General features: G+C 50.0%; 1 protein-coding gene and 1 non-coding gene across 6 annotated transcripts in view; both read left to right on the top strand.

Annotated features, from left to right (window-relative positions):
* Nucleotides 1–12,675, top strand: part of LOC105463225 (GSG1 like) — a 272,751-nt gene that overhangs the window by 54,435 nt on the left and 205,641 nt on the right. The gene's annotated exons all lie outside the window — the stretch shown is intronic.
* LOC112423394 (U6 spliceosomal RNA) lies at nt 11,495–11,597 on the top strand. Its single transcript, XR_003013868.2, has one exon. It is a non-coding gene; the product is annotated as a U6 spliceosomal RNA (small nuclear RNA).

The raw sequence follows: 12,675 nt of genomic DNA, 5'->3' as shown, positions 1-12,675 counted from the left end.
ACCAAATAGGTAATGAGCCCGTGCCCTGTGCTAGGCACTGGATACTTGGGAATCAGTGGTGAGTGATACAGGGATTCTGCCCTCATGGAACTGATGGTCCAGTGAGGAATCAGATGAGCACACACACAAATGCATGTGTTCCCACAGGCAGGCTGAGTGTCACTGAGACAAATGCATCAGGGTCTGGGATAAGGGAGTGCAGGGGGAGCGGGGGTGCTATTTTATAATGGGGGTCAGGAAGGCCACTTTGAGGGCACAAGCTCCAAAGGTATCTGGGGTGACAGAGCAAGCGGGTGCAATGTCTGAGCCTGGACAGTGTTTGGTGTGTGCAGGGAGCTTCGAGGAAGCCACAGGGTCTGGAGCACAATGATTGAGGGAGAAGGTTGGGGAAAAAGCAGGAAGGAGAACAAGCATCTCATATGGGGCACATGCGCTCAGACCTGGGCAGTGAAAACAGTACTGACGTGGCCAAGCACCGTGGCTTACTCCCGTAATCCCAGCACTTTGGGAGGCCAAGATGGGTGGATCACTTGAGGTCAGGAGTTCAAGACCAGACTGGCCAACATGATGAAACCCCATCTCTACTAAAAATACAAAAATTAACCAGGCATGGTGGTGTGTAACTGTAATCCCAGCTACTCGGGAGGCTAAGGCAGGAGAATCGCTTTAACCTGGGAGGCAACGGTTGTAGTGGGCCGAAATCCTGCCACTGTACTCCAGCCTGGGTGACAAATCGAGACTCTGTCTCAAAACAAACAAACAAACAAGTACTGACAACTGCACCCCACATTCTGGACATTACTTCTTTCTAAAAGCCCCTCGGGTGACTCAAATATGCAGTGAGGGCCGACAGCCACTGGGCTAGGGCCCTGCCGGCCACCGTGAGGACCTGGGTTTCATTCTAAGTGTGATGAGAAGTCCTTGGCAGGCAGGGAGGGTGGTGATGCAATCTGATGTACTTTTCTAGAAGATCTCCCTGGTGGCTGGGTTGGAATAGATGTAAGGGAGTGAGATGGTAGGCAGGGAGGCCATAAGGAGGCTGCTGCAATGGTCTGGACAAGGGGCAGCAGTGGCTAGCGATGGAGGCAGCCTCGGCCAGGTGTTGTGCTGGACCCCTCTTAACTTCAGGAGGGATGGTACCAGGTTCGAGAGGCCAAGGAAGAGACCTGGAGCCAGCAAACTAAACATAGGGTTTTGCCAGGCGTGGTGGCTCACGCCTGTAATCCCAACACTTTGGGAGGCCGAGGCGGGCGGATCACCTGAGGTCAGGAATTCGAGACCAGCCTGGCCAACATGGTGAAACCCTATCTCTACCAAAAATATGAAAATTAGCCGGGTGTGATGGTGCACGCCTGTAGTCCCAGCTACACGGGAGGCTGAGGCAGGAGAATTGCTTGAACCTGGGAGGCGGAGGTTACAGTGAGCTGTGATCACGCCACTGCACTCCAGCCTGGGTGACAAGAGACTCCATCTCTAAAAACAAACAAACAAACAAACAAACAAACAAAAGCCATATGGTTTACTTGGGCGAACTTACCTACAGAGTGCTCCAGTGGCGATGGGCTGGACAAGAACAACGGCTTGTAAAATGCGTGCAGTTTCTATAGCACTTTCACGTAACACCCTTTCTCCGGCAATCCTTATTCCTTAAGTCTGCCATACAGGGTATGCTTAAGTTGTTATTGCTGTCAGTTGCATCTATCATACACCAGGGTCCTCAGATTACCACAAACTCAGTGACTTAAAACAACACAAATTTAGGCTGGGCGCGGTGGCTCAAACCTGTCATCCCAGCACTTCGGGAGGCTGAGGCGGGTGGATCACTTGAGCCCAGGAGTTTGAGACCAGCCTGGGCAACACAGGGGGACCCCCATCTCTACAGATAATTTTAAAAAATTAACTGGGTGTGGTGGTGCACACCTGTGGTCCCAGATACTCAGGAGATTGAGGTGGGAGGATCACCTGAGCCTCGGAGATTGAGGTGGCAGTGACCTGTGATGGCACTGCTGCACTCCAGCCTGGGTGACAGAGCAAGACCCTGTCTCAAAACAAAAATGCAAACAAACAAACCACACACATGCACATTTATTCTCACACCGTTCTGGAGGACAGGAGTCCAAAATGAAGGCATCCACAGGGCTGCACTCCTGGGGGCTTCAGGGAGGAGGTTTCCTTGCCTTTTCCAGTCTCTTGATGCCAGTTATACTCCTTGTCTTGTATCTCCTGCATCTTCAAAGTCCGTCACTCCAACCTTTGGTTTTGTATCGTGTCGTCTTTTTTTTATTCTCTGGCTTCTCTCTTATATGGACCCTGGTGATTACATTGGACCCACCTGGATAATCCCGGCTAATCTCCCCAGCTCTCGATCCTTATCTTCATCACCCAGTAGAGTCCCTTTTGCCATGTAAAGTAAGATATCACAGATTCCGAGGGTTAGGACGTGGACCTCGTGGTGGGGGCATTACTCAGTCTCTGACAGTCAGGGTCCCCTCTGGAGTGGTGGAGGGGCCTATGGGTGGGGCCTGGGGCTCCCTTATCTCCCTGGGGGCTCTCGGTGTCTCCCCGACTGGGCGCAGATACCCTCTGGCTTTTCTGTCTGTGTTTAGATGCTGTGCCAGCTGCAAAGGCCAGTGTGTGGGTCCTGCTTCTGTTCCCCAGGGGTCCTCCAGGTGACCCGGCCTCTCCATGGTTGCTAGGGTGGCTCGCTGCCCCTAGGGTGCACTGGTGTCCACCTGGCCTCCCACCTGAGGACTTGGTCGACCAGATCACCCACTCCCATTTGCCTGGCATTTTCAGAATGTGTTAGTTTTCTGTTGGTGCTGTAATAAATGACCCCACAAACTTAGTGGCTTAAAACAGCATACATGTATTATCTTACAGTTCTGCCAACTGGAACCCAGGACAGTCTCATCCACCTAAAATCAAGGTGACATGGGGCAGACGTGGTGGCTCACGCCTGTAATCCCAGCACTTTGGGAGGCCAAGGTGGGCGGATCACCTGAGGCAAGGAGTTTGAGACCAGTCTGGCCAGCATGGTGAAACCCCATCTCCACTAAAAATACAAAAATTAGCCAGGCATGGTGATGCATGCCTGTAGTCACAGTCACTTGGGAGGCTGAGCCACAAGAATCTCTTGAACCCGGGAGGCGGAGGTTGCAGTGAGCTGAGATCGTGCCTCTGCACTCTAGCCTGGGTGACAGAGCGAGACTCTGTCTGAAATAAATACATAAATAAATAAATAAAATATAGTCAAGGTGTTGGCAGGCTGTGCCTTGTTCCGGAGGCTCTAGGGGTGAATGCAATTTTTGCTTATTCTGATTGTTGGCAGAATTCAGTTCCTCCAGATGGTAGGACGGAGGTCCCTGCTTTCTTGCTGGCTGTAAACGAAGGGCTGTTCTTGGCTTCTAGAGGTCACCCTGTTCCTTGGCTAGGGACCCCCCACCCCGTCTTCTCCATCTTCAGAGTCGGCAACAGCGGGCCGAGTTTTTCTCTCCTGGCCTTTCCCTCTCTTCCTGCAGCTGGGGAAGGTTCTCTGCTGTTATGGGCCCATGATGACATTGGGTCCACTTGGATAACGGATCATTTCCCCATTTCAGGGGCTGCAACCTTAATTCCACCTGCAAAGTCCCTTCTGTTTTGTAAAGTAACAGTTTCCATCTTACAGCTTCCAAAGATTAAAGCATGGACGTTTTAGGGGCTGTTATTCTGCTTAAATGCACCAAATAGTAACAAAACAATGACAATGTAATTAACACTTATTAAGCTTTTATTACCTGCCAGGCTCTATGCCTGGATCCTCGGAATCACCTCTGAGGAAGATACTATTATTATGCCTATTTTAGGAATAGGAAACTGAGGCACAGAGGAAACTGAGGCATAGAGAGGTTAAGGAATGTGACAGGTTGAATTATGCCCCCCCATACCATTCATATGTTGAACTCCTAACCCCCAGTACCTCAGAATGTGATCTCATTTGGAGCGAAGGTTTTTATAGATGTAATCAAGTTGAAATGAAGTCTTTTGAGGAAGCCCTAATCCAATATGGCAGATGTCCTCCTAACATGGGGAAATGCAGAAATACAAACCTACACAGGGAGAATGCCATGTGGATGGGAAGGCAGCATCTACAAGTCAGGGAGACAGGCCCGGCTGTAATCCCGGCACTTTGGGAGGCCGAGGCGGGCAGATCACTTGAGGTCAGGAGTTCGAGACCAGGCTGACCACCATGGTGAAACCCCTGTCTCTACTAAAAATACAAACTTAGCTGGGCATGGTGGTGCATGCCTGTAATCCCAGCTACTTGGGAGGCTGAGGCAGGAGAATCACTTGAACCCAGGAGGCGGAGGTTGCGGTGAGCCAAGATCACGCCACTGCACTCCAGCCTGGGCAACAAGAGCAAAACTCTGTCTCACAAAAAAAGGAGAAGGCCGGAAACAGATCCTTCCCCCACAGCCCTCAGAAGGAATCAGCCCTACCAACTTCTTAATTTTGGCCCTCCACCCTCCAGAGCTGTGAGACAGGAACTGTCTGGTGTTCAGGCCACCTATTTGTGGTGCTTTTTATGGCAGTCCTAGCGGACTAATAAGTGTAACTTGTCATTAGTTGTGGCAGCTGGGTTCGAGCCCAGGCAGTCCTCAGTCTTTGGCTCTCTGGCTGTTTTTGTTGCCATGTCTGTCTCCATCTCTCTCCATTTTGGTCTCTTTGTCTGATTTACTCTGTTCTGTTTTTCTCTATCTTTTATTTATTTACTAATTTTGAGACAGGGTCTTGCTCTGTTGCTCAGGTTGGAGTGCAGGGGCACAACCATAGCTCACTGCAGCTTCCGCCTCCTGGGTTTAAGCAATCTTCCTGCCTCAGCCTCCTGAGTAGTTGGGATTACAGGCACGCACCACCACGCTTGGTAAATTTTTGTGTTTTTTGTAGAGATGGGGTCTCATTATGTTGCCCTGGCTGGTCTCAAACTCATGACCTCAAGCAATCCTCCTGCCTTGGCCACCCAAAGCTCCAGCATTATAAGTGTAAGCCAACCTGCCCGGCCTCCTTTTTTTTTTTTTTTTCCCCTCACTCACTCTCCCTTTCTCTCTCCCCCTGCTTCTGGCTCTCTGGGTTTCCGTCCTTCCCTCCTTCTGGCCCTCAGCTCCTACCGAGACAGGAACTCCCTCACCTCCTCCCTCTCGCTCCCTCATTCCCCTCCAGCCACTGTTCCTCCCAGGACACCCCTTTGCAATTAAACTGCGGATAGACCAAGGCCCAGATGCCAGCATCACTGATGTCCACACCGGCTGTTCTTGGGGCCTTGGCGGCAAGTGAGCAGCCGGAACTGAGGAGAGTGGGCAGAGAGCTACCCTCTCTGAGAGCGGAGGCCTCTGAGCTGCAGGAGGAGCCAAGCTCAGCCCCCACTCACCACCCTGTGGGCTCTCTCCGGCCCCCTCCACCCTGCTGTGCACACAGGCGCCTCGGGCTGAGTGGCCGTCAGCCCAGCAGCCCCACTAGGCCTGGCTGGTGCGTGACGCTCGCAGTGGGCACCAGCAGCTGTGCCGCCCGTGTCGTCCTGCCACACTGACTGCTGTTTTTCTGCTCCTGGTTTCTGGCTTCAAGCTTTTCAGAGCAGTCTTCCTGCCCTCCAGATCCCAGCCGCCATCTTTCTGGGTTTGACCTTTTCCCTTTGTTGCCCCTGCTTCTGGGATCCCTGTTACCCTGAATGGGAAACTCCCCACTCCCTAAGGTCCGAGGAACCCTGTGGTCTGGCCGGTCCTGGCCCCTGGTTGGGTTGGGGTTGGGGATTGAGATGGAGACAGGAATGAAGGAAGTAAGGGAGGGCTGCCAGAGGGAATTCTGGGAAGCACTGGGGAACGGGCACTTTGGAGAGACGTGTCCAGCCCAGTCCTTCTCCTCTGGGGGCTTCCCCAACATCAGTCATGGCCATGCTGGCAGCCATGTTTTCCTGCAAGGCCATGATCTACCCGGCCATGCTGATTGGCCACTAGAGCTGGACATGTGACCTGAACTGGGCCAATCGGTTCCTCTGTCCTGGGAGTTTGGAGGACTCTGGGAGGTGGGTTGGCTTCTGTAGGGCTAGACACAGGGACAATGGGTTGAGTGTTTAAGGGAGGCAGGCCTGTGTTCAGAGGAGCAGAGAGGGGCTGAGACAGCCTGAGAGAGGTTGCTCAGTTCCCATAGCTGCCCTCTCCTGCAGTCCCTGCTGCTGGGTTCAGTGGGATGCCGGTGTATCCTTCTGTGTTAACAAGCATCCGTGCTCAAGCTCCTGTGAGTGGGTTCTGTCTTTTGCAGCCACCCAGCCTCCAGATAGCACTTTTAAGAATGCAAATCAGATCACAGTGCTCGTCTGCTTGATGCCCTCAGTGGCTTCCCAGAGCGGCAGCATTTCTCCTTAAGGCTGCCCCAGCACGAGGCTGAGCAACCCGGCCCCGGCCTCTCCCATTGCCCCAGGACTCCCTCACAACAGCCTCTTTGCTGTTTCTCCAGCACTCCAAGCTCATTCTGCCCCAGGGCCTTTGGACTTGTTGTGCCTTTTGCCTGAGATGCTCTCCCCCTGGATCTTTTTTTCTTTTTCTTTTTTTTTTTGAGATGAAATCTCACTCTGTCGTCCAGGCTGGAGTGCAGTGGCGCAATCTCGGCTCACTGCAAGCTCTGCCTCCCGGGTTCACGCCATTCTCCTGCCTCAGCCTCCTGAGTAGCTGGGACTACACTCCCGGCTAATATTTATTTTATTTTATTATTTTATTTTATTTTATTTTTTTGGTATTTTTAGTAGAGACGGAGTTTCACCGTGTTAGCCAGGATGGTCTCAATCTCCTGACCTTGTGATCTGCCCGCCTCAGCCTCCCAAAGTGCTGGGATTACAGGCATGAGCCACTGCACCCGGCCTCTTTTTTTCTTTTTTTTTTTTTTTTTTTTTTTTTTTTTTTTTTTTTTTTTTTGAGACAGAGTCTCGCTCTGTCGCCCAGGCTGGAGTGCAGTGGCCGCATCTCAGCTCACTGCAAGCTCCGCCTCCCGGGTCTACGCCATTCTCCTGCCTCAGCCTCCCGAGTAGCTGGGACTACAGGCGCCCGCCACCTCACCCGGCTAGTTTTTTGTGTTTTTTTAGTAGAGACGGGGTTTCACCGTATTAGCCAGGCTGGTCTCGATCTCCTGACCTTGTGATCCGCCCGTCTCGGCCTCCCAAAGTGCTGGGATTACAGGCTTGAGCCACCGCGCCCGGCCTCTTTTTTTCTTTTTAATTTGTTTTGAGACATGATCTTCCTCTGTCACAGGCTACAGTGCAGTGGTACACTGCAAATACAGCTCACTCCAGTCCCCACCTCCTGAGCTCAAGCGATCCCCCTGCCTTAGCCTCTTGAGTAGCTGGGACTACAGGCATATGTCACCATGCTTGGCTAATTTTTAAAATTTTTGTAGAGATGGGATCTTGCCATGTTGCCCAGGCTAGTCTCGAACTCCTGGGCTCAAGCGATCCTCCCGCGTTGGTCTCCCACAGTGCTGGTGCCCGGCCACCCGCTGGATCTTTTACATGGCCGGCTTGTCCTCATCAGGTTTGAGCTGGAATGTTCTCTCCTGGAGAAAAGGCCCTGATCAGCCCATCAGAGAAGCCTCGCTCACCCTGTTATTCTATCACAGCATCCCATTTTATTTTATTCAGGGCACATACCACCATCTGTTGTTTGTTTATTTGTTGACTTGTTTACATCTGTTTCCCTGCTGGAGTGAAAACATCACGTCTTGCGCACCACTGAATCCTCAGTGCTTCCAACACAGCCTGGCACGTAGTAGGTGCTTAATGAGTATTTGTTGATTGAATGCAAAAATGAGGCAAGATGGCCCAGAGTTAGAGTGCCAGGAGTTTGGCCGGGTTTGCTGGGAGAGAGTTGAAGGACCTATCTCATTCTCCCCGCACAGGAACCCCACTCTTGCCTATACATAGGCTGCTCTGCCCTTGTAGATGATAGTTCTGAAGGTTGCCCAGCAGCAGGTGGAGACCAGGCTGCCAGGCTGCAGGAAGTGGTGATTGTAGCAGAGGTGACTCAGTTCTGCCTGGGCCAACCTTGGGCCCCCTTCTGGGCTGATACATACTCTGTCCACTGGGCCAGTGTCTGTTCTTCCTCTCGAGGGCCCCAAAATGATCTTTCCAGGGGGAGCTCGTTTGTCCTGCTGCCCTTCAGTAAGGGACAATGGTTCGCATCCCCCAAGATCAGAGGCTTTGACCTGGGGGAGGGCCTCTGGTCTAAAAACAAGCCCCGTTTTGGGTAAGCTGGTGGAGGAGACAATTTCACGTGCGAGTGAATTGCCTTTCGTCTGCCTCTCTCTGATTTGTTTTTGAAAATTCATTGTATTTATTAGATATGCCATCACACAATGGTCCCTTGACATATTTCATGCTGTAAAGAGACAGCCCCTGCCATCAAGCTGTACGCTGTAGCTGACAACACCGGGTGTCTCGTGCACCCTCACGCACACACTTCCACGTGGGCACACGCTGTTGTCAAGCACACAGACGTCACAGGCTGGTGGGAGCAGCCCTGGGGATGAAAGACCCAGGCTGGCGTTGGCTGTACCTCTCCTCCCCTTCCTGGAAAAATGATGGCAATTCTGCACTAGCTATGTGAATTGGGGAAGAGGCAGCATGGACAGATAAAGTCCGGGATCCCAGTCGCCTCCCTGGCCAAACGGAAGTGGCTAACCAGCCACTGGTTTTGAGGGATGGGAGTTCAGCAAACTTTTCTTTTCCTTTCTTGTCTGCTGGGGGAGGTGCTAATGAGTAGAACAAAGCCCACAGAGGGAGGGGGAAGCAGAAAGCCTGAGCAATCCACTCCGTGAATAATCAGCCCTGAATAATTGAGAATTGACTTGTAATTGCAATTGTCTCAGCGTGGAATGCTGACGCTGGAAGATGAGGAACAGGCGAGAAGAATGGTGGGGTTTGGAAAGAGGGCGTTGACTCTGGATTGATTCCGGACAAAGCAACAGGGGGTCAAGGGGAAATTCTTTATTACAATTCTAAACTACAAGGGCAAATGGCTAACACTGTTGGGGGATGGTTGTAGGAGGAGGATAGGAGAGATGTAGCCAAGAAGGAGCAATATTTCTTTCCTGACAGTAAACAACTGCCAAATAAACCCCAGAAATGACACTCTGAGAGCGTCTGTGGGAAGCTTAGAGAGCTGCTTGTCCGGCAAGAGGTATTCGTTTTGTTCAAGCTTCATCTGGTGTTCGCTTAAAAGAGTAGATTTCGTTTCCCCTCTTGCACCAGTCCGGAGGGCAAAATCAGCACGTAACATCTGCCTCATGTCATCGTTTAGACGCTTATGAATAAACGAATTCTGGCAGGACTAAGCAAATAGCAAAATGCAAGACCCAGCCAATTCCCGATTAGCTCTTTGTGGATTATCTGCTGGGGGATTGTCCAGAGGAAATGTCCCATCCCAGGGTGGAGTCCTTCCCGCCATGCAGCAAGGTCCTCGGCTTTACTCTCTGAGGTGGACTTTTCATTTTTACTTTTATTATTTTTAGAATTATTTGGTAGAGACGAGGTCTCACTATGTTGTGCAGGCTGGTCTCAGAATCCTGGGCTCAAGTGATCCTCCCACCTTGGCCTCCCAAAGTGCTGGAATTATAGGCGTGAGCCATTGCGCCCCACTGTGGCCTAACTTTTGAGCACACAGAATGTCAGATATGAGCAAGTAATGGTTAAGGGCTGGGTCTATACAGACAGACAGATCTGAGGTTGAACTTGTCTCCTACACACAGTAGTAAAAGGACTTGGGCAGTGTCTCCATTCCTCTGAACCTCTGCTTCTTCCACTGTACAATGAGGAAGATGATGATTGCAGCTGTAACTCCATGCTTATCAGTAGCCTTGAGTTCCTCTGCATTTCCCAGCATCCTTTGCACTTGGAATGTCCATGTGACTAGTCTGGCCAAAGGGATATGAGTGGAAGTGATGGACTGAGGTGGGCAAATATACTGTGTGTCCTCCCTCTACTTTCTCTCCCTCATCTGTGGTGCAGCTACACCATAGAGGGAGCCTGGATCCCTGAGTCACTGCATGGATATATGTCATTCAGGAGAAGCAGCTAAGAAAGAACCTTTAAGATTTTGAGGTGTTTGTAACAGCAGCTAGTATTAACTACCCAGACGAATACAGTAGTACTCCCTTGAGAGGTATCATGAAGAATTAGGTTAGGGAGGCAGAGCTTATAAGAACTTAGCTAAGTGCCTGGCATATAGAAAATGTTCAATAAATATTAGGTATGAGTATTAATTTATTTATGCGGCAAATATTTATAGAGTTCACGTGATGGGCCAGGCATGTGGAATAACAACAGATGCATAAAATCATATTTTGGATTATGTATGAAATAGTGCACTCCATGGTAAAATAGAAAGAATTTGGTCATTCATTCCATCAGTGATTGTTATTATTATTATTGCTATTTTTGTTCTGAGACAGAGTCTTGCTCTGTTGCCCAGGCTGGAGTGCAGTGGTGCGATCTCAGCTCACTGCAACCCTTGAAGCCTTCCAGGTTCCAGTGATTCTCGTGCCTCAGCTTCCTGAGTAGCTGGCATTACAGTCATGCACCACCACACACAACTGATTTTTGTATTTTTAGTAGATATGGGGTTTCACCATGTTGGCCAGGCTGGTCTTGAATTCCTGCCCTCAAGTGATCTGCCCGCCTTGGCCTCCCAAAGTGCTAGGATTACAGGTGTGAGCCACCACGCCTGACCCAATCATTGATTATTAAATATTAAACCCTATTATGCTCCAGGCATTGTGATGAATGGTGGGGACATGTAGTTGAATATGTCCGTTTTCATTCTTAAATTGCTTGCAGGACACTGAGAAATGTACAAGTAAACATGTAATTCAAATGCCTAGTAACACGTGTCATATAGAGGGACTTTTTGAAAGTGCTGACTGTGTCATTAACTCTGTTTGGGGGAAATTAGAGAGGGCTTCACGGAGGAAGGGGCTTTTGAGTTCAGCCTTGAATGTCTGAGTAGCATTTGGGCAGATGAGAAAGCATTTCAGGTGGAGGCACTGGTCCATAGTCTTGGGGTTTTTAAAAAAAATTATTTATTGATTTATTTTTTTGAAACAAGGTTTCACTCTGTTGCTCAGGCTGTAGGGCAGTGGCACGATCACAGCTTGTTGCAATCTTGAACTGGGCTCAAATGATCCTCCTGCCTCAGCCTCCCGAGTAGCTGGGACTACAGGTTCATGCCACCATGCCCAGCTAATTTTTTAATTTTTGTAGAGATGAGATCTTACTCTGTTGCCCAGGCTGACCTTGAGCTCCTGGCATCAAGCAATCCTCCTGCCTTGACCTCCCAAAATGCTGGGATTACAGGTAGGAGCTACCGGGCCTGGTGAGGTCTTGTGTTTGATGAGATGTGGCAAATGCTTTGGTAGCTGGGGATATAGGGTATCTGTGCTAGGTGGAATAGTGTCGTACACTCCAAAGATGTCCACATCAGTGCTTGCTCTGGCAGCACATACACTAAAATTGGAGTGATACAGAGAGAGCATGGCCTCTGCGCAAGGATAACACACAAATTCATGAAGCATTCCATATTTTTCCATTATTCTAAGTGAAGTAACTCCGGAATAGAAAACCAGACTCTGTATGTTCTTACTTATAAATGGGAGCTAAGTTATAGGTATGCAAAGGCACGTAGAGTGGTACGTGGACATGGGAGACTCAGAAGTGGGGAGGGGCCAGGCACGATGGCTCACACCTATAATCCCAGCACTTTGGGAGGCCGCGGTGGGTGGATAACTTGAGGTCAGGAGTTCAAAACCAGCCAGGCTAACATGGTGAAACCCCATCTCTACTAAAAATACAAAAAGTCAAGAGTGGCGCATGCCTGTAATCTCAGCTACTTGGGAGGCCGAGTCAGGAGAATTGCTTGAAGCTGGGAGGTGGAGGTTACAGTGAGCCAAGATTGCGCCACTGCACTCCAGCCTGGGCAGCAGAGTGAGACTCTATCTCACAAAAAAAAAAAAAAAAAAAAAAAAAAAAAAAAGAAGTGGGGAGGGTGGGAGGAAGTGAGGGATGAAAAACTACATATTGGGTATGAAGGACACTGCTTGGGTAATGGGGGCACTGAAATCTGAGGCTTTACCACTACACAATTCATCCATGTAACCAAAAACCACTTGTACCCCTAAAGCATTGAAATAAAAAATATAAATAATAACAATAAAAATAAATAAAATCAACAATAGAAAACAAGCAAAGATGTCCACATCACAAACTTTGTAACCCAACCCGTGACTGTGTTAGTTTACGTGGTGCAAAGGGACTTTCTCAGATGTGATTACTACATTAAGGATTTTGAGGTGGGAGGTTATCCTGGAGTATCCAAATGGGCCTGACCTCATTCTGTGAGTCCTTGAAAGTGGAGAACCATGGTAGTGGGTGCCTGTAATCCCAGCTACTTGGAAGACTGAGACAGGAGAATTGCTTGAACCCAGGGGGCAGAGGTTGCAGTGAGCTGAGATTGCACCACTGCACTCCAGTCTGAGCGACAGAGCGAGACTCTGTCTCAAAAAAAAAAAAAGGGGGGAGGGGAGAACACTTCCCAGCTGTAGGCAGAGGGAGAGGTGTGTCTATGAAAGAAGGGAGATTTGACATGGCTGGTTTCGAACATAGGG

Source organism: Macaca nemestrina, chromosome 18 (assembly GCF_043159975.1).
Source record: "Macaca nemestrina isolate mMacNem1 chromosome 18, mMacNem.hap1, whole genome shotgun sequence".
NCBI lineage: Eukaryota > Metazoa > Chordata > Mammalia > Primates > Cercopithecidae > Macaca > Macaca nemestrina.
Note: the sequence above shows the minus strand (reverse complement) of the source record. Positions and strands in the feature narration are given on the sequence as shown.